The sequence below is a fragment of the Mustelus asterias genome, chromosome 25 (genome assembly GCF_964213995.1).
Source record: "Mustelus asterias chromosome 25, sMusAst1.hap1.1, whole genome shotgun sequence".
In the NCBI taxonomy this organism is placed as follows: domain Eukaryota; kingdom Metazoa; phylum Chordata; class Chondrichthyes; order Carcharhiniformes; family Triakidae; genus Mustelus; species Mustelus asterias.
In genome coordinates, this window is record NC_135825.1 from 15,014,560 (window position 1) to 15,042,296 (window position 27,737).

At 44.9% G+C, this 27,737-nt stretch overlaps 1 protein-coding gene across 1 annotated transcript in view; it reads left to right on the forward strand.

The window, feature by feature from the left end:
* The first annotated feature begins 3,052 nt into the window (after nt 1-3,052).
* The window catches only part of LOC144511817 (prickle-like protein 1), a 142,865-nt gene continuing 118,180 nt past the window's right edge, over nt 3,053-27,737 (forward strand). Inside the window, exon 1 of the mRNA XM_078242168.1 lies at nt 3,053-3,109. The gene's annotated coding sequence lies outside the window, so the exon portion shown is untranslated. The remainder of the gene's footprint in view (nt 3,110-27,737) is intronic.

Below are 27,737 nucleotides of genomic sequence, written 5' to 3' on the forward strand. Positions count from 1 at the left end.
CTGCCAAACAGATGGTTGAGGCAGACATGTTAGTGACATTTAAGACTTATCTGGATTGAGACATGAATATGCGAGGATTAGAGGGATATAGGCGGTTGGTCTCGATAGGACAACATGATCGGTACAGGCTTGGTGGGCCGAAGGGCCTGTTCCTGTGCTGTACTGTTTTTTGTTCCAGGCTTCACCATTGGAACAAGGGAGCGACCTCTGAATTTTACACAGTTACCTGCACTACAACCCCTATTGTTTTCCTTGTTAAGAAAAGTTATTGTACAAAATAGGACACAGAAAACAGCCCACCCCCCAACAGTATTTCTTCCAAATCTATGCCAGTGAAGGGGTTAAGGTTTGTCTTTTATTTCACTGAGGAACCAAATGACACCATGATATATTTACGATGCAGATTCCAGGTGTTTCCCAGCCTCAAGATTTATGAACGATCGATAAATATAAAGGTGACATGCAGATGTCCACCTTGAACGAACAAGCAAAAATTCTAAACCTGTGGAAAAGAACTACCATCCCTCCTCCTCCTCCAAAACATTACGACTTGGGAGATTCAATCCTTATGTGATGGGACTGCAGAGAATTATTGTTAGCTTGCTCCTCCATCATGTAGCAATCACCAGCTGCCAGTCAATCCTAGCGTGCAGTCAGCCATGTTTATAACGGAGCAGCCACTTCTATCTGACCCTCTGATGAAGGGTGATCTCGACTCGAAATGTTGGCTCTCTTCTCTCCCCACAGATGCTGTCAGACCTGCTGAGATTTTCCAGCAATTTTCTCTTTCTGTTTCAGATTCCAGCGTCCTCAGTATTTTGCCTTTATTCTACCTGAAGAGATTGCGCAGTGCCTTTTTTTTGGCTCAATTTCCCCTGGATTTGTCTTGTTTACCCCATGAAGTGGTATTCCAAGTCCCAGCAGCAACAGAGAAATAGTTGTTGTGGAAAAGATCCACGGGTGACCAAATCCACCCCACCCCCTCAATGAGCAAAGATGATGGTTTGTGTCACCTGGTTGTATTTGTCATTTGCCACAAAAGAACATATTCCTCTGGAAGCTAAAGAAATGGTCCACCTTGTGAGGTGCCTGTGGAGACACTGGCAACGTTGGCATAGCCAACCAGGGTGTCGTCACTCCAAGGGAGTGACGTCACATTACCTACCACAGGATATTGCTGCTGATACCATACAAGGGTTGGACAAAGATGCTAATACTTACATCCTTAGACATGGTGAGGTCTTAATCTAAGTTTTGTCATCCATGGCACCTCTGAATGGATTAAGTCCCGCCCAGGGACTTGAGCATGAAATTGAGACTGACACTCCTCTGCAGTTCTGAGGGAGTGCTGCGTTGTTGAAGATGCTATTCATGGCTGGAATTTTACCATCCTGCCCGCCACGGGAATCGGAGCGGGTGAGAGGCAGAGCAGAGCAGTTGACCTTGGGTGGGGATTTTACTGTTTCGGGACGAGCGAGGCCATAAAATCTCGAATTAGATATCTGTTTCAGATGAACTGTCAAAACAAGTCCTTGTCTACATCTGAAGTGGTTGTAGAGGATTCCAGAGCACCGTTCTGAAGCAGAGAAGTTTTCCCCAGTGCCTTGCCCTAAGTTTCAAACACGCAAGCAACATCACTCAGACAAAAAAAATGATCTGGTCGTTATCATATTGCTGTTCGTGAGAACCAAACTGTGCAAATTGGCTGCTCTGCTTCCAACTTATAATAATGACTGAAATACAGAAATGACTTCATTGGCTGTAAAAAGCGCTTTGGGAAGTGCTAAGGTTGCAAAAGACACCAGATAAATGGAAGAACTTTCTTCTTTATTTCTATAAATTGCAACATAAGAGGTGTGTGAGAACAGGCTGATGGAATCTTTCTTTCAGTCGCATCCAACTGCCTACTGGCCTGTATGGAAACATCCAACATTAGGAATTCCGGAGTTGAGAGGATTTGCTTATGAGGAGAGACTGAATAGACTGGGGCTATACTCGTTGGAATTCAGAAGAATGAGGGGAGATCATATAGAAACATATAAGATTATGAAGGGAATAGACAAGATAGAAGCAGGGAGATTGTTTCCACTGGCGGGTGAAACTAGAACTAAGGGGCATGGCCTCAAAATAAGGGGGAGTAGATTTAGGACTGAGTTGAGGAGGAACTTCTTCTCACAAAGGGTTGTGAATCTGTGGAATTCACTGCCCAACGAAACAGTTGAGGCTACCTCATTGAATGTTTTTAAGGCAAGGATAGATAAATTTTTGAACAGTAAAGGAATTAAGGGAGCGGGTGGGTAAGTGGAGCTGAGTCCACGAAAAGATCAGCCATGATCTCATTGAATGCAGAGCAGGCTCGAGGGGCCAGATGGCCTACTCCTGCTCCTAGTTCTTATGTTATGAATTACTGTGAACAACTACACCCCAACAGGCTATGGTGCATCTGATGTGACTTGAACCCATTTTTACTAATTAAACCCCTGCAAATCTGGATCATTCTATATTTAAAATGTAGATTTTATTTTCGTGCCAAGCTAAAATTGGACCACTCTTTCGAGCCCTAATGCTATAACATTACTGCCTTTGCGCCCAGTCCAAATAACCTGTTTGTGGTACAAAATAATAGCGTGGCCTTCGAGGAGTTAAAAGCCCCTCCAGCAAACAGCCTCTCCTCTTTCAATATGTGTGCTCCTTCCACCCAGCTGATAAGCTCCACTGGCATTGGCCGGCCCCGCTGAAGAGGCAGTGAAGACTGGATGTATATCACTCCTTCCTGTGCAGACAGCCTGTAATCAGTTGGCTTTAACCTCATCACTCCCCCCCCCCCCCCCCCACACCCACCCCTCGTCCCCGCACTAAGCTGCTCGCCCTTCATTCAGTACAAGTCTCTGTGGAGAGAATGCAGCCGGGCTAAAATAAAAGAGCTGCTCTCTGCACGAGAGAGGAAGAAAAGGTGACCCCCTCCTAAAGCTGGACAAGACACAAGAGGACAAAAGCTTTGGTGAGGCGGGGGGGGGAGAGGCAGATTAAATTTAAAGCAAGAAGCAGCAGAAAAGAACATTTCTGAGCCTGCCAAAGAACTTGAAGTAATTCTGCACAGTGTCTCAGGGTAAGTCTGTCACTCTTAATTCTTCTTATAAGTTATCGTTCAAAATGTTGGTGCACTTCTATTTATAATGACTTTACAGCACAGTTTTAAAATAACTTTAATGGGGCTTATAATTCCACTTACAGCTTGGTTTTGTTAATTTAGAAAAGCTTTTTATTTTTTTTAAAAAAAGCTAATAGAGTTCTTGAGTTTGTCTGATTGGATCCGATTCCCTCGTTTATAATCAGCAGAATTTCACTCCTTTGATCTGGCCCCTCAGTTAAATGGTTCCAGTTGTGGTTATTTCTATAACTGTTCCATGGTAACGATTACCAGAAACAGATTGTGTGTTTGGATCTGCTGTCAGCTCTCGGTTCAAGTGGAAGTGCGTTGCATTCAGTCGAGGGCTGGCAACAGAAAAAGTTGCTTCACAGCACATTGCCTGCCACAGGATATTGCTGTCGAGCCCATTCGAGGGTTGGGCAAAGATGCCAATACATACATCCTAAGACACGGTGAGGTCTTAATCTAAGCTTTGTCATCCAGGGCAGCCAGGTCATTGAGACCAGGCACTTTCCCATGGGGAACAAAGGGGGCAATTAGATGTTGTTACCCCCCCTTCTTCCATTCTCATGTGGTTCTCCATGTCACAGTACAGTAAAGGGTAGGGAAACCTGTACAAACTACACTCGCGTCTCACTTTCAGCCAATGTATGCCACAATCCCAGGAGGGCTAAGGATGAGAAGGGTAGGAAATTGAAAGTTACTGGGAAAAATATGGGGCAATTAAGTGCTGGGTGCATGCGGGGAGTGGAAAGACTGAGCTAATATGTCAAGACCTGTCCAGGATATTGATCCAGTGTGGTTTAACTGATGGTGGGTTAACTGCAGAATAGTTACATAATTCCATGCCCAAGAGGTTTTGTAAATGATAATGACAGTCTCTAAGATGTTGAGTTTAGTGTCACTTTTCATGGTTACTGGTAGATGGTTAAGCCAGAGTAGGTCCACAAAAGGCTAGAAACATATTCCGCTTTTACGAGAATGATTGAAATGTATTGCCACCTGTGGAAAATTCTGTATAATTTAACACATGTCAAAGCTGAGATTCTTTCCCTTCACATCTGGGATGAGGGAGTCTCTGGATTTCCAGGAGTTTCTATATACACAATCGGTCCACATTCTTAAAGATTTCAGATCTGGAAAGTTCTTCAGTGAGTGGCCAGTACTGTCGTGAGTCTTTATTAACTAGATACTATGCCAAAATATGTTGCATTTCTCACATATTTTGCTATAGCTTGCGTTAAATACTTTTACCCACTAGGTATGAGGCAGAGTGAATCTGGATCTTTGATGCCTCTGGGGTAGGAAGGCACCTAGTAGCGCAATGAAGAGGGAGCTTTACCATTCAACGTAACAAATCAAAACCGAGAAAGCTGGAAATACTCAGCATATCTGGCAGCATCTTTGGAGAGAAAAATAGAGTTAATGTTTTGAGCCACAGAACTCCACTTAATGTGCTATACATAACCTGCGAACACTTAACTGGGCAGGATAGTAAGAGACTCCATCTGCATTTAAACGTGGATCTGGCAGCGTTTGATATTCTCACTGGGTTGCAACGTGAATGCACAAAGACTTCTCACGACTGATAACCTCATGCTCACCACAATGAATGCAAAATGCTCATTTTGAACAATCTCTGAAAAATCCCTCTCTGGTACACAGAGATTTCACTTAATTCCCACTGTTTCACTGTTTTCATTCCTTTGGTTCATCCATTTCATTTGACACAGCTTGTGATTGCTGGCTGCAGCTATTGGTATAAGCAGGTGAATGTTTCTCAGCTGGTCAAAGATATCACGTTGCTTTCTTGTAGTAAGCTGGTTGTTTTCTTGATGTAATGCCTTCTGATGTACCCCCAATTTGACTCGCTCTTTACAGAGCTTTGGCTAACAAAGAAATTCTGTAAACACCCTTTGCTCAATGTAACAGAAATTTCCATTCACTTTCGTGTTTATTTTTTTCTTTCTTTTTTTTTATCAGTTTTCTCTCCTCTTTCCCCTGGAACTCCTGCTGGGGAACAATCTCACAGGCACCAGTCTCCCTTCTGTAATTCACCTCGGTCCCCAGTTCAGCCTCTCTTAAGCGTTGGCGACAAGACTTGTCAGGCTATGTGACTGCTCCTGATAAAAGCACTTGGCATACTGCATGGAAGTGGGAGGGCGGGGGGTTTTGAGAGGGAGAGAAGGATTGTTGGGGCAGTGGATTCGCTGGATAAAGATCGGAATCCCAGAACTTTTTCCCTTTGCATCACTCAATATGTGCTGAGCCAACAGGAGAGACCCTTTGAACGATAAATTCAATTTCTTTCTAAGTTACACATATTAACATTGTTCTGTGATGTTCATCATTCTGGCATTGGTGCAGCTATGAGGAATAGAGCTAGTTTTAAGAAATTGACCATGGAGTGGCTATAATCAGTGCAAGGGTCTGTACTCCCCCTATGTTGTGCAGCACTGCATTAAGACTCTTCTAAGATGCTTGGGTGCAGAGCTGAGCAGTGATCTTGAATGTAACACACAGGCTGCACGCAACCAACATTTCTTCTTTGAGATGTGTGCATGTGTGTGCAACAATCTGAATATGCCATGCAGTGCAATAAACGGGATGCACACAGCAAAGAGAAATTAGAGGGAACATTGCCACTGTGCATTAGTAGAGAAATTGGCTTTGGCAAACCAGGCAACAGTGAGCACAGCCCAGTGAGTGCACCACCTAATCTTTGCTTCCATCAGATGTCAGTTGTCCATCTTTGCATAACCAATGGAGAAGTCGCTTCCCATCAGGCCCATCAGGTCTGCACTGACTCAGCACTTTCCCCAGGCCCATACACCCCCGACCGTCCGATTTCCCCCATAACCCCTTACCTACACATCTTGGGACACTAAGGGGCAATTTAGCATGGCCATTCCACCTAACCTGCACATCTTTGTACTATGGGAGGAAACCGGAGCACCCGGAGGAAACCCACGTAGACACGGGGAGAATGTGCAAACTACGCGCACACAGTGACCTGAGGCTGGGATTGAACCCGGGTCCCTGGTGCTGTGAGGCAGCAGAGCTAACCACTGTGCCGCCTTGCCACCCTTAAACATAACATTCAAGGTTCAGATTTCTCAAAGTCTCTCATTCTGGACTCTAATTCTCCCAGTCCAGCTGTAATCCTAATTTCTTTCACAACACTACCTGGTCTGGCACAACATAAGCAACCTCAAGCATACTGCTCAGGAAAGTCCTGAGTACAGATCCTGGTCTTTTTATTCATTCCTGGATGTGAGCGTCATAGCTAAGACAAGGTGGTGGTGAGCCACCTCCTTGAACCTTTGCAGTCTTTGTGGTGTGGGTTAGGGAGCGCTGTTCGGGAGGAAATTCAGCATGTTGATCTGGTGACAGAGAAGGAACAACAATAAATCAAGATGGTGCATAGCTTGGAGGAAAACCTGTGCATGGTGATGTTCCCGTGCATCTGCTGTTTCCATGCATCTGCTGTTTTGGTTTTTCTAGGTGGTAGATGGAAGGTGCTGTCGAAGGAGCCTTGGTGAGTTGCTGTAGTGCATCGTGTAGATGGTACACGCTGCTGCCACTGTGCGCTGGTAGTGCAGGAAGTGGAATGGATAAGGAGGTGGATGGAGTGCCAATAAAGCAGGCTATTTTGTTTTGGATGGTGTTGAGATTTCTGAGTGTTGTTGGAGCTGCGCTCATCCAGGCAAGTGGACAATATTCCATCACACTCCTGACTTGTGCCTTTCAGATGATGGACAAGCTTTGGAGAATCAGGTGGTGAGCTATTTGCCACAGAATCCCCAGCTTCTGACCTGTTCTTGCAGTATTTATGAGGTTGGTCCAGTTCAGTTTCCTGTTGATGGTAGACCCCAGGATGTTGATGGTGGGGGATTACTGGCGATGGGAATGCCCTTGAACGTCAAGAGAAAATGGTTAGATTCTCTCTTGTTGGAGATGGTCATTTCCTGGCACTTGTGTGGCGCAAATATTACTTTCCACTTATCAGCCTCAAGCCTTCCATGGGTATCCCAATCTCAGCAGTGGGGGGTTGGTGATGGGGGGATGGCATAGTGGCCACAGTGGGGGGTGTGATGCAGTGGTGGGGGGGTGGCGTTTTGGAGGTAGGGGGTGGTGCGGCAGTGGGGGGTTGGTGTAGTGGAGGTGGGGGGGGTGTGACATGGCGGTGGGGGGCTGGTGTAGCGTTGGAGGAGGGTGTGGCATGGCAGAGGTGGCAGTGCATTCACCTTCAATCTTCCTGGTTAGTGAGAGGGAAAATTAAATCCCCTTCTCCAACCCCAGCTGGAAGGTGAGCTCATGTGGACACCGGGCAAGGGGCTCATCCAAACTCAGCTGTACCATCATTGGAAAGCCGCAAGCACTCGGCTGTCAAGGTTCATCCATAAAGAGCAGCATTTGGGGGCATGGGAGGGAAGAGGGTGAAAAGAAAGAAGGAGTCTGCATTTGGGACATCCCAAAGCACTCTTATATCCAAGCATACTATAGCCATTATTGTGCTGAAGGAAACAGCCTGGTCAGTGTACGCTCAGCAAACCTCTATGGACAGCAATGTGATCATCTGTTTTGGGGATAAATGCTGCCTATTGGACACTATGGAAAACTTCCCTGCTCTCTTTTGAAACTTGGAATTTTCTACCCAAGAAGCTGAAAAGGCCTGAGTTTAACATTCTTGGCACCTCAGACAATGCAGCACTCCCTGAGTCCTGCATTGGAGTGTCAGCCCTGCAATTTTGTGCCTGAGCCTCTGGAGTGGGAGTCTGAACCCATTATCTTCCAACTCATAGCCAAAGGTCCCGCCATTAACTGAGCCATAGCTGGCAGTGATAGAGTTACAGTAATGTGAGCTTATTCTTGGACCAAGGATTGAGTCGTGCCATTGCCTCCAACCTCCTCCCTCCCTCCAGCAATACATCTATTTAATGTTCTACAATGGATGGCCCATTAACTTGCCTACATTCAGTTGAAAATATTTTGATTCACGCGAGAGGCTAAAGAGCAGAAATGTCTCCCTGGGTAGCAGTTTCCTGTTTTATATCGCCTGTATGTGCCGGGCAGGCGAGCATGGGATCAACATGCCGTGATGGAAATGTATTCCACTGTAGGTCTATCCATAACCTGACACATAAACTATCGCTTTTGTGAATGTTTCACAGTTTGTAATTGTTGGCTAGGAGTTCCGAAGGAGATTTAGAAAGTAATGGGTAAAATTAGTCACACATTTCCAAAATGAAAGCCAAAGGTAATATTGTGCTTCCTGTCACCTCTTTTGGCTGCTTTCATGTGGTCTGTATTTTTATTACTTTGTGTCGGGCTGAATCTGAGCCAAGACCCATGTGGATTTTTTTTTATTGCAGGGATATACTTTTAAGTAACAATCCGGGACATCAAAAGTCAAATGAGCTTCATTGTGATCTGTTCCTCTTTTGTGTCATTAATGTGAAAGGGTTTTTATGTAGATGGACCCATAACTCTGCAAGGGGAATTATTAATAACTCTGGGATTGGGCTGGATTTGCATTCTGACTGCTCTGATTCCACTAATCCAAACCCCAGACCTTATTGGAACACCTTAGGCCATCTGAAACCCTTACCATAATAACACCGTCTCCCCACTCACCCCCTGGGCAGTATCAGCCCTTTAATGAGATGCTTCTTACAGTCTATTTAAGGCCGTATTCCCAAATCATTAGAAAATGAATCCGCGCATATATTAAAGTGAGCTACAAATATCGCTGTTGGTAGTATTTAATGCTCTTTTTACAGGGAACATTCCAGCCTTAAAGTGTAAAAGAAAGCTTTATTTTTTTCAGCTGAATGACAAGTGTTCTAGCCTTCGCCCTCCTCCCTATTTTCAGTCTTCAAGGCAAAATCTGGCACACAGTCTGTTGTACTCTGTTCTAATTCTTTCCCAAGATCACAAATCTGTGAAACTCTTTACTTCCCTTAGTATTTTCTACCAGCTTTTCAAATCCAACCTTGATACCAGTTAATCGCTAATCTCCTGGCTGGAAGTAAAGCTGTTATAAAATTGGCATTTATCATGCCAAAAGGGAGGTGATGGCCGAGTGGTATTATCGCTTGACTATTGATCCAGAAACTCATCTAATGTTCTGGGGACCCAAGTTCGAATCCCGCCATGGCAGCTGGTGGAATTTGAATTCAATTTTAAAAATCTGGAATTAAGAATCTACTGATGACCGTGAAACTATTGCCGATTGTCAGAAAAGCTCATCTGGTTCACCAATATCCTTTTAGCGAGAAAATCTGCCGTCCTTACCTGGTCTGGCCTACACCTGACTCCAGAGCCACAGCAATGTGGTAGACTCTCAATTCTCCTCTGAAATGGCCTCGCAAGCTATTCAGTTTCAAGGGCAATTCAGGATGGGCAATGAATGCTGGCTGGACAGTGAGGCCCATGAATGAATGGAAAAAAAAGTGACTCTATCTTGCATACAAATTAGGGTAATTGTGTATGTAAAGCAAAGTAGCCATAGTCCCAGGGATACTCTCCCTTTTGACGGGGAGAGCTAACTGGTGGTGATTTTAACCTGAAGGTCATCCCACCTCGGGCGAAGGGTAAGGTTGAGGAGGTGGGGCCTTCATGAATAATCTCAACTGGTACGGGCTTTGAACCCATACTGTTGATGTCACTCTGTACCACTAACCAGCTGTCCAGTCAACTGAGCTAACCTGACCCTAACCTTGAATCAATGGTGCACATTTTGCATTATTGCCAAAATCAGAATTGCCTCTAGTGAATTATCTCTGGAGTTCAATGACTGTGCTTATGTGGGCAAATGGACCAGGAACACATACTGTGAGATAAATAAGCAGCTTGTCTGTTTCTAGTGAAGGAGAAATATTAGTATTGACACTCTACTCTTCCACCAAATGGTGAAATGATAATGTTGGGGTCAGTTTAACATCTCCCCCTGAAGGCAGCAGCTCAGACAACATCAGAAACACAGACTTTTCAGAACAGAGGAGCCATTCGGCCCATTGTGTCTGCACCAGCTCTCCAAATGAACGGTTTACCCAAGTTTCACTTTCCCACCTTCTTCCCGCAACCCTGGCCAAGTTATTTTTCCGATAACAGTGCTCTCTGCAACAGAGTGTCAGCAACCCCTTTCCTTCTAACCCTTAAGATGGAGTTGCCCACTCCCGCCCGGCTGTCCACGCCAAACAGTTCATGGCGTGAGTAGCATATTGTCATTGTAAATTGGTTTGATAATGAGCCTAATAGAACCTTAATTATTTATTTCAAATAAGGCAGATTGACAGCCAGCTTGTCCAGCACATTCTGGGGCTAAGCTCGGGTGGGCAGGAAGGTGATGAGGTGGGTGCCTGTCCTATTCTACATGCCCCCATTCCCTGCGCCAAACAGGAAACCCACCGACCAGGGACATGTAAAATTCATCCCATTATGTTGCTGCAGAATAGGAGCTGTTGATATCCTCTGAACTCATTGGAATTCAGTCTGTGCCAAAACACTGGTCTTGACTAAACAACTCTTGTTTGATTTTCAATATGAGGTTACAGTCGGTCAATATTAGTCAACACACTCAATCTAAAATGCTGCATGCAGTCGACCACTGGCTGTAATGGGAAACAGTTTAACGTCTTCACTCAATATCTTTCCTTGTGAGAAACTGCAAGACAATCAGTGCTGACATTTTCTTCACCTTCATTGTACTCTGAATCATAAAACATTCCGCATTTCCAGAAATGGCTTTGTTCCATCTTGGTCTGCTGTCAAATTCAGTCCAGTTTTACTACATTATCGACCTGCCAGCTATCCATTCAACCAGCATTCGGGGCCTTTCATACTTAACGTGTGATATTCTTAAAGTTAAAAGTGTATTTATTAGTCACAAGTAAGGCTTACATTAACACTATAGTGGCATGGTGGACAGCGAAGAAGGTTATCTAGGATTGCAATCAATTGGGCCAGTGGGCTGACGAATGGCAGATGGAGTTTAATTTAGATAAATGCAAGGAGATGCATTTTGGTAGATCGAGCCAGGGCAGGACTTATTCAGTTAATGGTCGGGCCTTGGGGAGAGTTATAGAACAAAGAGATCGAGGGGTACAGGTTCATAGCTCCTTGAAAGTGGAGTCACAGGTGGACAGGGTGGTGAAGAAGACATTCGGCATGCTTGGTTCCATTGGTCAGAACGTTGAATATAGGAATTGGGATGTCTTGTTCAAGTTGTACAAAACATTGGTAAGGCCACACTTGGAATATTGTGTATAGTTCTGGTCACCCTATTATAGAAAGGATATTATTAAACTAGAAAGAGTGCAGAAAAGATTTACTAGGATGCTACCGGGACTTGATGGTTTGAGTTATAAGGAGAGGCTGGATAGACTGGAAAGTAGGAGGCTTAGTGGTGATCTCATAGAGGTCTATAAAATATTGAGGGGCATACATCAGCTAGATAATCAATATCTTTTCCCAAAGGTAGGGGAGTCTAAAACTAAAGAGCATAAGTTTAAGGGGAGAGATACAAAAGGGTCCAGAGGGGCATTTTTTTCACACAGAGGGTGGTGAGTGTCTGGAACAAGCTTCCAGAGGTAGTAGTAGAGGCAGATACAATTTTTTCTTTTAAAAAGCATTTAGACAGTTACATGGGTAAGATGGGTATAGAGGGATATGGGCCAAATGCAGGCAATTGGGACTAGCTTAGGGATTGAAAAAAAAGGGGCAGAATGGACAAGTTGGGCCAAAGGAACTGCTTCCATGCTGTAAACCTCTATGACTGCAATGAAGTTACTGTGAAATTCCCCTAGTCGCCACACTCCAGCACCTGTTCAGGTCAATGCACCTAACCAGCACGTCTTTCAGAATGTGGGAGGAAACCAGAACACCCAGAGGAAACCCATGCAGACACGGGGAGAACGTGCAAACTCTGCGTGGACAGTGACCCAAGCCGAGAATCGAACCCGGGTACCTAACGCTGTGAAGCAGCAGTGCTAACCACTGTGCCATCGTGCCGCCCCAGATCAAAAGGTTATGGGGTACATTGAGCAGTGATGATCAGGTGCCAAGTGTTAACAAGAATAACTGTAATCGAATGAGACAAAGGGAGAGGGGGGAGACAGTTTAAACAAAAGATAAGCCTGGCAACCATCCAACGACACTGGAGCAGTTTGTGCCCCTTGGCAGTGTCTCCTGGTGTGTTTGCATTACAGGGCAGTGAAGTCAAACTGACTCCTGTATATAGATGACCTCGGCTTCATTTTCTCAACAGACTTCCGACAAATCTAGAGAACAATGGTAGCAAAATGAAACGCTGAATTATTTTTGCACTTGTGGAATTGCCCCCATGATTACAATGAATGGGAACGGGATAGGGAGAATTGGATGCAGTGAGCTGAAAAATTGACATTGACATTCATCAGCATGTGAATCTCATGATGTTGTCTTGAGTCACAGTGTATAACACACTTCACAATGAACCAACTCAGTGCATTAATTGGTAGGATGTGCAGATCATTGGCCCTTGACAAGTAGGCCTCTGCTGCTGGAACATAAGAGTGTCATTGACCGGGAGAGGCTGCACAACAACAGTCGCAAATTTAATCACAAATCATGAGGATCTATCATCTATTTTTAGTCATTAATTTTACCAATGGTACAATCTGAGATCTGTCCCTTTTGGATGCGTGATCATTTTGGCCAGAGCCAATAGTCAGGAAAAGCCATCTGCCGTGTTTTGTGAAGTTTTATTCTGTCCGGCATTGTGCTGGGGCAAAATCCTGGAACTGCCTCCCGAACAGCACTGCGGATGTATAGCAGTTCAAGAAGACAGCTCACCACCATCTGCTCAAGGGAAACCAGGCATGGTTACTCACAGCGCCAGGGACCCGGGTTCGATTCCCGGTTTGGGTCACTGTCTGTGATAGTCTGCGCGTTCTCCCCATGTCTGCATGGGTTTCCTCCGGATGCTCTGGTTTCCTCCCACAAGTCTGAAAGACGTGCTGGTTAGGTGCATTGGCCATGCTAAATTCTCCCTCGGTGTACCCGCACAGGTGCCGGAGTGTGGCAACTAGGGGATTTTCACAGTAACTTCATTGCAGTGTTAATGTAAGCCGACTTGTGACACTAATAAAAAAAAGATTAAAAATGACAAGGTGCCAAAGGTTGTCAGTGGTGGTGGAAATATACGGGGTCAGCAACTTCAGGAAATATGTTTTTTAAAAAAGAGATAAAAACATTTCTGGAAAATGACCTTAGCTGAGAAGGTTTGCCTTAAAAAACAATCAGATTTTTGCCAGTGATTTAATTAGCTGTAAATGATTACAGTTGTAGGTTATTAAATGATTAAAATCCAATCATCACGATATTAATCTTCCTTGATTTAAAACTCCATGGTGTTCTCTAGTGAACAAAGTGGAAATTGTCCTGGTACAATTAAGAATCAGGAAGCTGCCAAACTCCAACTAGAGACACCCAGTAAAGCCAGTTGTTTGTAGAAGAATGAGAGGCATTGGAGCACTGCACACTCTATCCTTCAGTCAGCACATAGAGAAACAGCAGACCTGACAAATAAGCTTATTAAAGTTGATAGTTGAGGTTGCCACTCATCTGGGGGGGGGGGGGGGTGACCTTCCAAGAGCAGGACACGTTAAGGAATTTGGGGCCCTCACTCCGGCAGGTGGCCTGGGGAACTCCTGGGAAAATAGCAAAGAAGGGAGAGCGGTTAAAAGAGTTTTGTTCTAGCAGTCGTGTCGTTTCCATGTCCAGCTGATCAAAAATGCATGTGAGAGGGGGGAAATGATAGAGCAGAAAGAGGATGAGAGTGACAGGAGGAGGAGTTGCATCCAGGGTGGCTCTAGTGACCCAAGCCGTTTGGCGGAGGTAATTAGAGGTAAAGGCGTGATCTTTGGTATCCCAGGTGGGAGATCCCAGGTGAGGATAATTCAGGCAGTATAGAAGAAGGTGGCTCTGGCAATTCGTGCCACTTAGAACCATAGAATGATAGCATCCCTACAGTGCAGAAAGAGGCCATTCAGCCCATCGAGTGTGTACCAACCACAATCCCACCCAGGCCCTATTCTCGTAACCTCACATATTTACCCTGCTAATCCCCTGATACCAGGGTCAATTTAGCTTGGCCTAAACCCGCACATCTTTGGACTTCCAAAGTTCTTATTATCTAGCAAGGCTAGTTGTGAACTCTGACACCATAGGAGAAGAAATTATCCGCACTGTCCAGACATGTGATACTTGATCCTGAATCTAGGCCTGTGCATTCTAGATCCCTGAGCCTGTCGGCCTAGGCCAAGAATGTTTCCTAAACCTGGGAAGAGATGGTTGGTTAAAACAACACAAAGTACTGGGCAAACTCTTTGGCAGCATTGGGGGAAGAGAGAATGAAAGCTAATATTTTGAGTCAAATATGAATTCTTGTTCAGAGCTTTATATATTTGCTTTATACTTTGTTTTTATATTGTGAGAACTGGTTGGTCAGTGATCATCTACCCTAGCTCTGTGGAGCTCTGTATTTCATGCGGCTGGGCTGTTTTCTCAGGAGTTCCCCAGGCCACTTGCTAGAGCTAAGACCCCAAATTCCTTAACATGTCCTGTTCTTGGACGGTCACCCTCAGACGAGTGTCAACTTCAACTATCAACTTTAATTACAATATAAAAGCATTTTCTGATGAAGAACACATATTGGACTCAAAACATTAACTTTGTTTCTCTCTCCCTCAATGCTGCCGGTCCGACGGAGTATGTCCAGCACTTTCTGTTTTTTTACCAAACATTTCTTCCCAGGTTTCGGAGAAATTGTTGCCCTAAGCTGACAAGTCCAGGCTCTAGAATGCAAAGGCCTAGTTTAGCAAAGGTCTTGTTTTCAAAATGACTATGATTCAGGATCAAATATCATGTGTAGACAGTGGGGGATAAATCTCTTCCCCTGTGTTATATTATGGTGTCAGAAGTTCACAGCTAGCATCTGTGTAACACAGTGTGGGAGGTAATGTCAGAGCATGTAGAACATCTTGGTCAGAACAGCTGCCCAGCAGATTTCCACGGCCACAAGACACCAAAAAGAGGTTCTATGGTATATCACTGCTTCTAAATTGGCTCAAGCACCCTGGCTCAGGGCTTCTGTAATGTTATTCCTTTTGCTTTCACACACATCAACACAATTATATCCATATCAATAGTCACAGGTGAGGTGCCTGAAGATTGGAGGGTGGCAAATGCTGTGTCTTTGTTTAAGAAGGGCTGCAGGGGAAAGCCTGGGAACTACAGGCCGGTGAGCCTCACATCTGTAGTGGATAAGTTGTTAGAAGGTATTCTGAGAGACAGGATCTACAGGCATTTAGAGATGCAAGGACTGATTAAGGACAGTCAGCATATCTTTGTGAGTGGAAAATCATGTCTCACAAATTTGATTGAGTTTTTTTGAAGGGGTAACCAAGAAGGTAGATGAGGGCAGTGCAGTTGATGTTGTCTACATGGACTTTAGCAAGGGCTTTGACAAGGTACCACATGGTAGGTTGTTGCATAAGATTAAAACTCACGGGATCATAGTGTGAGGTAGCCAAATAGATACAAAATTGGCTGGATGACAGAAGTCAGCGGGTGGTTGTCGAGGGTTGTTTTCAAACTGGAGGCCTGTGACCAGCGGTGTGCCTCAGGGATCAGTGCTGGGTCCACTGTTGTTTGTCATTTATATTAATGATTTGGATGAGAATTTAGTAGGTATGGTTAGTAAGTTTGCAGATGACACCAAGATTGGTGACATAGTGGACAGTGAAGAAGGTTATCTAGGATTGCAACGGGATCTTGATCAATTGGACCAGTAGGCTGACGAATGGCAGATGGAGTTTAATTTAGATAAATGAAAGGTGATGCATTTTGGGTGATCGAACCAGGGCAGGATTCATTCAGTTAATGGTAGGGTGTTGGGAAGAGTTATAGAACAAAGAAATCTAGGGGTACAGATTCATAGCTCCTTGAAAGTGGAGTCACAGGTGGACAGAGTGGTGAAGAAGGCATTCAGCATGCTTGGTTTCATTGGTCAGAACATTGAATACAGGAGTTGGGACATCTTTTTGAAGTTGTACAAGACATTGGCAAGGCCACACTTGGAATACTGTGTACAGTTCTGGTCACCCTATTATAGAAAGGATATTATTAAACTAGAAAGAGTGCAGAAAAGATTTACTAGGATGCTACCGGGACTTGATGGTTTGAGTTCTAAGGAGAGGCTGGGTGGACTTGAACTTTTTTCTCTGGAGCATAGGAGGCTTAGGGGTGATCTTATAGAAGTCTATAAAAAGGTGAGGGGCACAGATCAATAGATCTAGATAGTCAATATCTTTTCCCAAAGGTAGGGGAGTCTAAAACTAGAGGGCATAAGTTTAAGGTGAGAGGGGAGAGATACAAAAGGGTCTAGAAGGGCAATTCTTTCACCGAGGGTGGTGAGTGTCTGGAACAAGCTGCCAGAGATAGTAGTAGAGGCGGGTACAATTTTGCCTTTTAAAAAGCATTTAGACAGTTACATGGGTAAGATAGGTATAGAGGGATATGGACCAAACGCGGGCAATTGGGACTAGCTTAGTGGTTAAAAAAAGGGGCGGCATGAACAAGTTGGGCCGATGGGCCTGTTTCCGTGCTGTGAACCTCTATGATCTTTGTCTCTAAATGAGCCCTTACCTGGTGAAGTTGCAAGGAATGGGTATGGATGTCACTACTTTAATGCAGCCTCTCCAATGCCAGTAGAGGGAGGAACTTTCTGGTCTGGACCTGAGGCATTAACTGGCCTCCCGTCAATGAATTGTCTCTCCTCCATTTTTCTCCATGCATCTGTTGCACTTCCCTGCTCCTTTCCATTCTACTGACTGCCTGTTCTCTATCTGCTCTTTGTTCTGTTGTCCTGCTGCCTGTGTCCTTACACACGACTAGTCCGTGCTCATCCTGACCTCACTTCCTTCTGTTCCCCAATGCCGTTCACCATCCAAATCTTCCTGTCCTGAAGCCTATTGGCCCTTACCCGCTGCTTATTCTCTACCCTGTCCGGATTCCCCTTACTCAGTCCAGAAGCAATGCCACAGGGGAAAAAGAGGAGGAACTCCTGTTTGTATAGAGGCTTCCACATTCTCCGGATATCCCAAAGCCGGTGAAGTATTTCTTTAAAAAAATATTTATTCGTGTCACAAGTAGGCTTACATTCACACTGCAATGAAGCTACCGTGAAAATCCCCCTAATCACCACACTCTGGCACCTGTTTGAGTATGATGAGGAAGAATTTAGCATGGCCAATGCACCTAACCAGCAAGTCTTTTGGACTGCGGGAGGAAACCAGAGCAAACCCACGCAGACACAGGGAGAACATGCAAACTCCACACAGCGACCCACGCCGAGAATCAAACCCGGGTCCCTGGCACTGTGAGGCAGCAGTGCTAACCATTGTGCCACCGTGCCTTTATAAGTATAGTCCCTGTTGGAATGTAACCCTATTGAAAATAAAAGTGAAGAGGTATTCTGTTCTGCAATAAGTGAATAAATACAAGTACTTCATCAATCACCTGAAAATAAGAACTAGTGAATTTTTTTTGAAAACTTGACTCATTGAGATAAAACTGGGAAAACACAACAGATTAGAATTTGTTAGAGAAAAATAGGTGAACATTAACCTTTCACCTCCGCCCAGTTTCCAAAGCTATCCTTACATTTCCGATGCATTTTTTCAGAATTTAGTTTCTTTCTCATTTCTAAGGCTTCCCTAAGTAGAGCTGATCAAATATAATGAAAATGGATCAACATGGCTTCCTCGAGGAGTATAGCATTTTGGAGCAGGAGAGAGGGGGGGTTCGGGAGAGGCTTGTCCACAATGTCGCAATTTTACAATTCTCACCCTCATTTTCAAATCCCTCCATGATTTCATCTCTCCCTATCCCTGGGACCTTCTCAAGTCCTACAACCCTCTTGAGATACTGGACAGGATTCTCTGGTTGTTCCCTCCAGCGGGATCTTCCGATCCCACCCGATGGTGACCTCTCCCCACCCCCTGCCACGGGTCTCCGGACAGCAGAGGGTGCGAACAATGAGAAATGACAGTGGTGGGACTGGAAGGTCCGGCCAATGGTGGGCTGCTACACCTCCACAAAACATGCCTTGGGAGGAGCAGAAAATCCCACCCCTTATTTGCACTTTTCCAATTCTGGCCTCTTGCACATCCCAATTTTAATTGCCCCACCATTGGCGCCCATCAGCCTGGACTACATGTTTAGGAATTCCGTCCCTGGACCTCTCCGTCTGTCTATCACTCAACCCTCCTCCTTTAGGACACTTCTTGACCTCTTTGGTAATGGTTCATCTGCTCTAATATTTCATTGCCTGACTCAGGTCAAAATTGTCCAGCCTTCCCCATGGTGGATGTGGCTTGCCAGTGGCCACCGGTGAGATCTTCTGGACCCGCCAAATTTGATGGCAAATGGCATGGCTTGTCCATTCTCCAAAAGCAGGGGTCAACTTCAGCAGGACTGTAAGATCCCCCAGTGGGAAGGGCTGGGAAATCCCGCCCTCGGTTTCAGATTTTGCGTGCTAACAATCCACCTGATGTGCTTTGCAACATTTTACTACATTTAAAGGTGCTATATAAATGCAAGTTGTCATTGTTGTCCTCTGACAAACATTCTGTTCAAAGAAACATTCCTTTCGTAGATCAGCTGTTCCGGCCTAATTCTGATTCAGGTTAATGAAAGCTCATCACTTCACTGGACTGAATTCAGATCACAAAGAACAAAAGTAGGAAAATCGAATTGTGATGATCTTCTTTCCTATGTCCGTACTCTTAAAAGACATCAGATATCTAAATCATAGAATCCCCACAGTGCAGAAGGAGGTCATTCAGCCCATCGAGTCCACACCGACCACAATCCCACCCAAGCCCTATTCCCGCAACCCTCCATATTTACCCTGCTAATCCCCCTGACACTTGGGTCAATTTAGCATGGCCAATCAACCTAACCCGCACATCTTTGGAGCGTGGGAGGAAAGCAGAGCACCCGGAGGAAACCCATGCAAACACGGGGAGAATGTGCTGAAACTCCACACAGACTGTGACCCGAGGCCGGAATTGAACCCAGGTCCCTGGCGCTGTGAAGCAGCAGTGCTAACCACTGTGCCACCATGTCACCTCGTGCCACCAAGATCACCAAGCCAATGCTTCCAGAGTAATAAAGTGGATTAAGTGTAGGCTGCCTACGAATTTCCTGTGGTAACAGTGTTCAGTGACGGTACTCCAAGGTTTTGATAAGGATCTCCACAGTCACATGATGCGGATGCTTTAATCTCCCAGCCATAATCCTGAAGACTTTGATGGTGAACCATTGTTTGAGTGAAAGGTTTGAACTTTTAGATTGCACTGTGGGATCTTCTATAAGAAATCTCTCTGATGTGGTACACACCAGTGCTACTGGCAATTCTATTCTTCTGCTTGTTGGGATGAATGCACATGTACTGCTGTTAAAGATCAGCTTCAGTTCAGGTCTGCAGGATTTTCAAAGCCTTAATTCTTTCATGCAAGCAAAAATCATCACTGTGGTAGACCATTCCCTCTTAGCTCGTCCATTGTAAATTTTTTAAAATACATCCCGCCCTCATATGTAATTGTCTGAAGTGAGTCCAGCGGCATGGTGGCACAGTAGTTAGCACTGCTGTTTCACAGCGCTAGGGACCCGGGTTCAATTCCAGCCTCGGGTCACTGTCTGTGTGGAGTTTGCATGTCTCCCCGTGCCTGTGTGGGTTTCCTCTGAGTGCTCCGGTTTCCTCCCACAGTCCAAAGATGTACGGGTTAAATTGATTGGCCATGCTAAATTGCCCTTTTATATCAAGGAGATTAGCAGGGGTTATGGGGATAGGGCATGGGTGGGATTGTTGTCAGTGCAGGCTCGATGGGCTGAATGGCCTCTTTCTACGCTGTGGGGATTCTGTGACTGAGTCTAGGGTCTTTGTCTCCACTACCCTGGCAGGAAAACCATTCCAGGCCTTGATCTCTCTTTGTGTGAAGAAATTCTTCTTGACATTTCTCTTAAATGTTCCTTTCACCACTCCTTTGTGATCATAATAAGAAAGAAGTCTCTTTGACAGTTAATAAGAAATTTCAAACAGAAAATGCTGCAAAATCTCAGCAGGTCTGACAGCATCTGTGGAGAGGGAACAGAGCCAACGTTTTGAGTCTAGATGTGAAGCAGCTCTGATGAAGAGTCATCCTGACTCGAAACATTGGTTCTATTCGCTCTCCATGGATGTTGTCAGACCTGCTGAGATTTTCCATCATTTTGTGTTTTTGTTTCAGACGCCGCAGTAATTTGCTTTTACTAAAGTTGAAAATTGATGTGTTTTTCCTATAGTGACAACTGGTCTGACTTGTTCTCATTGTGGAAACTGGTTCACTCAGGGATAAGAGGCACATTGTCTGCAAAAGTGCTCAGGAAAGAGCTATACCAGTCTCATAAATGTCAACTGACATCCAGGGTCAGCAGAGTTAACCAATTAGAATCATAGAATCTCTGCAGCGCAGAAGGAGGCCATTCGGCCCATTGAGTCTGCACCAACCACAATCCCACCCAGGCCCTATTCCCGTAACCTCATGTATTTACCCTGCTAATCCCCTGACACTAAGGTCAATTTAGCATGGCAAATCAACCCAACCCGCACATCTTTGGAGTGTGGGAGGAAACCGGAGCACCCGGAGGAAACACCGCAGATACGGGGAGAATGTACAAACTCCACGCAGACAGTGACCCGAGGCCAGAATTGAACCCAGGTCCCTGGTGCTGTGAGGCAGCAGTGCTAACCACTGTGCCACCCCTATTGAGAGCAAGCAGTATGTATCTGCCATGGCTCCGTTGGTAATGGTCTCACCTCCTGAGTTACCAGGTTCCAGGATTGAGTCCCACTGCAGAATTCGGCCAAACATTGAGGCTGTTGCCCAATGCAGTAGTGGGGGAGTGCTGCTCTGTTGGGAGGTACTGTCTTTTGGATGAGGTGTTAAACTTTCTGCAAAAGATCCCATGGCACCATTTTGGAGAAGAACAGGGAATTTCCCCAGGTCAATACTTGTCCCTCAAAAGCTGATTCCCTGATCATTATCACATTGCTGTTCGCTTGATGTGAGCAAATTGGCTGCCATGTTTCCTACATTGTAACCGTGACAGGAGTTCATCAACTGGAAAGCGCTTTGAGAAAGTAGCTGTGAACAACATTATGTAAATACACTACTTCCTTTTGCAAACTTAGAATTTGAGAGCAGGTAAAGGATTTCAACATTCGAAAGATTCCTCGGCTCGTCTTCCAGTGTCTATGTCCAAGTGCTTCTCCTTCCTTATGAGATAAATACCGCAAGAGATTTGCCAGACAGAACCACTTCTGCTCAATAGAATCCCATCTGTAAATTTAGACAGCCATTACTGCTATTTGTCCTTCTATGTGCTCATGTTCTGCATCATCACTTCTTGACTGTGGAATTAGAACAATGTGGCAAAGTCTGTTTATGGAAACTCGACACCGGGAATACAAAGGCAGACAAGAGGCCGTCGAGACTCCCTTCAGACTGATCAGTACTAAATGCAGTCGTGCCACCCTATACTTTTATTTCCCAGTTTACAACCTCGCAAATCTCGTGGAAGCCAGTTGTCGTTCAATTTGTTTTTCATTCTTGGTTTGTTTTTATTGATGGATTGAACTGTTTTATTGATGGTTTTAACTAGCTGAAGCCATTGAAATGGATTGTCCACTTACCCCCATTCAGCCAGGTGTAGATTTTATGGAACTGCCCATAAATTTCCATCTGCTGCCCGTGTCTTAATTCGCCCCCGAGTCCTGTTCACCCCTCACCCCTGTGCTCGCTGACCTACGCCAGCTCTCAGTCAAGCAACACTTTGATTTTAAAATTCTCAGCCGTGTTTTCAAATTGCTTCAGGAACTCTCCCCTCCCTACCTCTAACTTCCTCCATCCCCACACTCCTTTGAGATATCTGTGTTCCTTTTGAGCGTCCCCAGAATTGGTGGCCATACTTTTGTGAAGCTGTGTCACAGTCAAGAAGCAGGAAAGTTTCCACTTCAACACCTTCAGGTACCTAGGCCCTAAACTCTGGAATTCCTTCACAGGGTCAGGTAGATTGGCCATGCTAAATTCTCCCTCAGTGTATCTGAACAGGGGATTTTCACAGTAACTTCATTGCAGTGTGAATGTAAGCCAATGAATGTGAATGTGACTAATAAATAAACTTTACTTGGTGGTGAGCACTGCTGCCTCACAGCGCCAGGGACCCGGGTTCGATTCCTAGCTTGGGTCACTGTCTGTGTGGAGTTTGCACGTTCTCCCTGTGTCTGCGTGGGTTCCCTCCGGGTTCGCCGGTTTCCTCCCGCAGTCCGAAAGACGTGCTGGTTTGGTGAGTTGGTCATGCTAAATTCTCCCTCAGTGTACCCATACAGGCGCCGGAGTGTGGCGACTAGGGGATTTTCACAGTAACTTCATTACAGTGTGAATGTAAGCCTATTTGTGACTAACAAATAAACTTTATTTTATTTTACACCTCCCCACTTCTCTCTTCCTGTCTCTCTTAAAGACAATCTTTAAACCTACCTTTTTGACCAAACTTTTCGTTGCCTGACCTTGTATCTCCTTGTGTGGTTCAGCGCTGTATTCTGTTTTATAATGCTGCTGTGAAATGCCTTGGGCCGTTTCATTACATTTAAAGGCACTATATAAATATAAGTTGTTGTGCCTCCAATATTGACAGCATTGGCCTTGGCTGTATAGGTGCTAACTTGCAGGGTACTAAAAACCCAAATTTGAACCCATTGCCAAATTTGCCATGCTTCTAACATTTGTGCACGGTACAGAATCCTTGAGACTGTGACTTTCTGACACTGATTGCTGACTACATTTCTTAGCCCATCCCTTAAGGAATTTGCCAGTACTTTCCTGTATGGAGCTTCTTCTGATGTTGAGGAAAACATTCTTTTATTCATTCTGGGGATACCCAATGGCAAGGTCAATATTTAATTCCCCATCCCTGAGAAGGCACAATGGCCCAGGTTAGCACTAGTTAGTGGTTAGCCCTGCCGCCTCACAGCGCCCAGGATCCGAGTTTGCTTCTGACCTTGGGTGGCTGTGTGGAGTTTGCACCTTCTCCCCGTGTCTGCGTGGGTTTCCTCCGGGTGCTCCGGTTTCCTCTCACAGTCCAATGATGTGCGGGTGGGGTGGATTGACCATGCTAGATTGGCCCTTAGTGTCCAAAGATGCCAAAATTATGGGGATTAGCAGAGTAAGTGTCTGGGATTCTATGTATAGAAATAAATAAACGTGTGTTTATATCGTAATACATTGCCAAAGGTTGATAGCCTTTTGAGTATTTCTTAGTTGCTGTTGTAACATGGGAATGTCGGCAGTCAATTTGTGCACAGCAAGATCCCACAAACAGCAACGAGATGTCTCAATGGTCTGTTTTTAGTGATGTTCATTGAAGGAAAAAGAATTTTATTCATTCTTGGGACATGGGTGTCGCTGGCTGGGCCAGCATTTATTGCACGTATCTTGTTGCCTTTGTTCAGAGGGAAGTTGAGAGTCAACCACATTGCTGTGGCTCTGGAGTCACACGTAGGCCAGACCAGGTAAGGACAGCAGATTTTCTTCCCTAAAGGACAGTAGTGCCCCAGGTGGACTTGTTATGACAATCGACAATAGTTTCATGGTCATTAGTAGATTCTTAATTTCAGAATTTTTTTGTTGAATTCAAATTCCATCATCCACAGTGGCAGGATTTGAACCCGGAACATTAGCTGAGTTTCTGGATTAATAGTCTAGCGATAATATCACTGGGCCATCTACCTGAGAGAGTAAATCTCACCATTGCCCATGATTATATCAATCTTGATAAATTCATTGATACCACTATGCTGCTGGGTTTAAAAAGGGAAATCAGCCTGCATCCAGTAAGTACTAATGGAAATGCATAAGAGGGGATGCTAGCTGGCACAGAATTAGGTTCTGTCCAGGTATCATAGAATCCTACAGTGCAGAAGGAGGCCATTCAGCCCATCAAGTCTGCACTGACCACAAACCCACCAAGACCCTATCCCAACAACCCCATGCATTTATCCTAGCTAGTTCCCCCGACGCTAAGGGGCAATTCAGCATGGCCAATCCACCTAACCCACACATCTTTGGACTGTGGAAAGAAACTGGAGGAAACCCACACAGACATGGGGAGAATGTGCAGACTCTGCACAGACAGTGATCGAAGCCGGGAATCGAACCCAGGTCCCTGGCACTGTGAGGCAGCAGTGCTAGCCACTGTGCCACCGTGCCGTATCCTCTGCAGTTAGGGAGTTCCCCAGACAATGACTGGTGCAGATATGATTAAAGGAGGTTGGGCTAAGTCACTGCAAGAACAAGCATTGCCAACATCCCCGGTGAGAAAGTCAACACGGTGGTGGGGAGGGGTGTGGGGGGAGGGGGGGAGAAAACTCAGGTAAAATAAACACAATAGAAGGCACGACCTTGACAAGGCAATTCAAGTGACCCAACTCACCAAGTGAAGCCGATCTTCACAAGCAACATTTGCATAGGGGTATGTGGAACTAAGCACCCACATCGTAACACAGTGGGACTTCCTCTGATTGCTGTTTCTATTCAAATTGGTGACATGTCCTCTTAGAAACAGCAAACATGAAAGGGTACGGAGATTCCATTCCCAATATGGAGCCTTGCTTGACTGGAATGGTTTTTGTCACCGGCGACTCCTATAACCAAAACACAGATACCATGTGTTATGCTTAAAGCCGAGGCAGGCGGACTGGCCGTATATTGTTAGCATTCCCTTAAATATCAACCACCCTTTTCAATAAAGAGGCAAATGTGCACACCTCAATGTGTGAACAACCTGCGTGGGAAAAGATAAACAGCATCATCAGTCATTTAGATGAATCGTAATGAACACAAATGTGCGTCTGCAGTCAGTGGAGGAAGGTTTTGTTCAGTTCCTGGCAAGTTCATTTGCCTCACTGATCTATCTCAATAACTTATTGGAAATTGGTTAAGTGGGAGGTTAGACGGCACAGAATTAGGGTCTGTTCTGGTATCCTCTATAGTTAGGGAGTCCCCAGACAATCACTGGTTCAGCTATATTGGCAAAAGCATTTTCTGGCCATTTTTTAAACGTCATTTTTGAACCTCCGAGTAAAATTTGGGCAACTAACTGAGCTCTTGTCGCGATTAAGGACTGATGTTTTTACTGGGAGTTTATTTATGATATTCAGGTGCTTATGAATGGGAGTATCCATGCAAGTGAGTCCAGAAGAGGATAAAACAGTTATCAGTTGCAAAGATTTCACCGCTTATACAGTGGATATTCTCTTTCAGGGCGGCACAGTGGCGCAGTGGTTAGCATTGCTGCCTCTCAGTGCCAGGGACTTGGGTTCGATTCCCAGCTTGGGTCACTATCTGTGCAGAGTCTGCACATTCTCCCCCTGACTGTGTGGGTTTCCTCCGGGTGCTCCGGTTTCCTCCCACAGTCTGAAAGACGTGTTGTTGGGTGCATTAGCCGTGCTAAATTCTCCCTCAGTGTACCCAAACAGGCGCCGGAGTGTGGCGACTAGGGGATTTTCACAGTACTTCATTGCAGTGTTAATGTAAATCTACTTGGGACTAATAAATAAATAAATTTTGTCACAGGGAAATGGCTACACTTAACTAAACCTGAATGTGGACCCAGGCTAACAAAAGCCAAGTTCAAGGGCCACAATCATATACTGTTGGAGTTTAACCTGTGGAGTTTCATACAATTTACCTGCATTGGACACTGGGTTCCTTCCTGATTTGTTTTTTTGTGAAAATATATTTTATTCATAAAATATCTGAAAAACAGTATAAACATTTTGAAATGGCCATTTCAAAGTGCAATAACATTCAAGTTTTCCACGTAGATCATGTTGCAGAGACTTCAATACAGACAAAAACACATTATAGACATTTCAAAATGGTCGTGACAAAATATGCAATGGCATTTAAGTTATCCACATTGATCAAGTTGGGTGACCTTCCCATTTCTTGAGCCTCCCCAAGCCACTAGGACTTTTGGCACTGTGGTAAACTGCGGGTAGGAATGAACACCGTGCCTGCAAGACAACTTTGCAGTGGCATTTGACGATTTGTCAGTGCAATTTAAAACAAAATACTAGATACTTGAGCAGTTGGAGAGGGGAGCTGCTTACTTGTTACGGAGCTCGGAGGAGGCTGACTGGCGGCGACATAGAGCAGAGACACAGCAGTCACATTCACATCCCATCCACACATTCCCCTTTGTGCTCCATACAAGGCATTGGAGGAAGTAAGTTTTCCACCTCCTCGCCAAACGTGCAAGAAAAATTCTAATCAAACCTCAATCTCCGAAAGTAATTATAAACCAAAGGGTACTCTATGGAAATTGAATAAGCAAACTAAACTCAATTTAAGGGGTCACTCCTGTAGCTCATTGTACCTCCAGCTAAAGTGTCTGCAATTGCAGACACTGAGGTTGAGTTATGAGGTCCTATGGTATGAATTCTGTCAGCAGTGATGGCCTAGTCAGGAAATGGCTTTCATACAGCTGTTGTAGCATTTCAATAATGATATGGGCCAGCGTACCACCATAAATCATACACTGCTTTAAGGCATGTCTAAGAATCAGCATTTACACTGACAAGCTTCCTGAATTTACCAGAAGTGTCCATATAAAGTTGATTGATGGTTGATAGGCTGTAATGTTGAACTGTCTCTTCAACCCCATAACCTAACGAAAAGGGAAAAGTTACTGAGGTAACGTTCCCTTTTGGAAGTTCCATTTTTGCCTATTCTTGATTTTATTCAGATCTCCTCCTCCTCCTCCAAGTGAATGTAATTGTTACCAATTCCAAATTTGCAAGGGGCAGCACGGTGGCACAGTAGTTAGTATTGCTGCCTCACAACGCCAGGGACCCTGGTTCAATTCCGGCCTCGGGTCACTGTCTGTGTGGAGTTTGCACGTTCTCCCCGTGTCTGCGTGGGTTTCCTCCGGGGGGCTCGGGTTTCCTCCCACAGTCTGAAAGACATGCTGGTTAGGTGAATTGGCCACGCTAAATTCTCCCTCTGTGTACCCGAGCAGGCGCCGGAGTGTGGCAACTGGGGAATTTTCACAGTAACTTCATTGCAGTGTTAATGTAAGCCTACCTGTGGCTCTAATAGATAAAATTGACAAATCAATTGTTCTTCGGTTATGGAAGAATTAAAATAAGCTACTCCAGTCTATCACCCAGAGAAAAATATGCTTTCTTATATTATTAATGAATGCAAGTTGTACACCCACATAATTAAACTGTGCTGCTATGTGGCACAAGTCCTACATTGTCCAGTTTCAGATTCAAGATATTTGACTTGTTATTGGTTTTGTGCTGTTTAGCAGTGAACGCTGGTGCATCTTGGTTCTGGATATTGGTCTTGTAGAGTTTCACTATTGGACACGAAGCTTGCATCGTTGGTTTTTCTGAGCATTGATCTCTCCTGTACTTGTATCAAGGTTT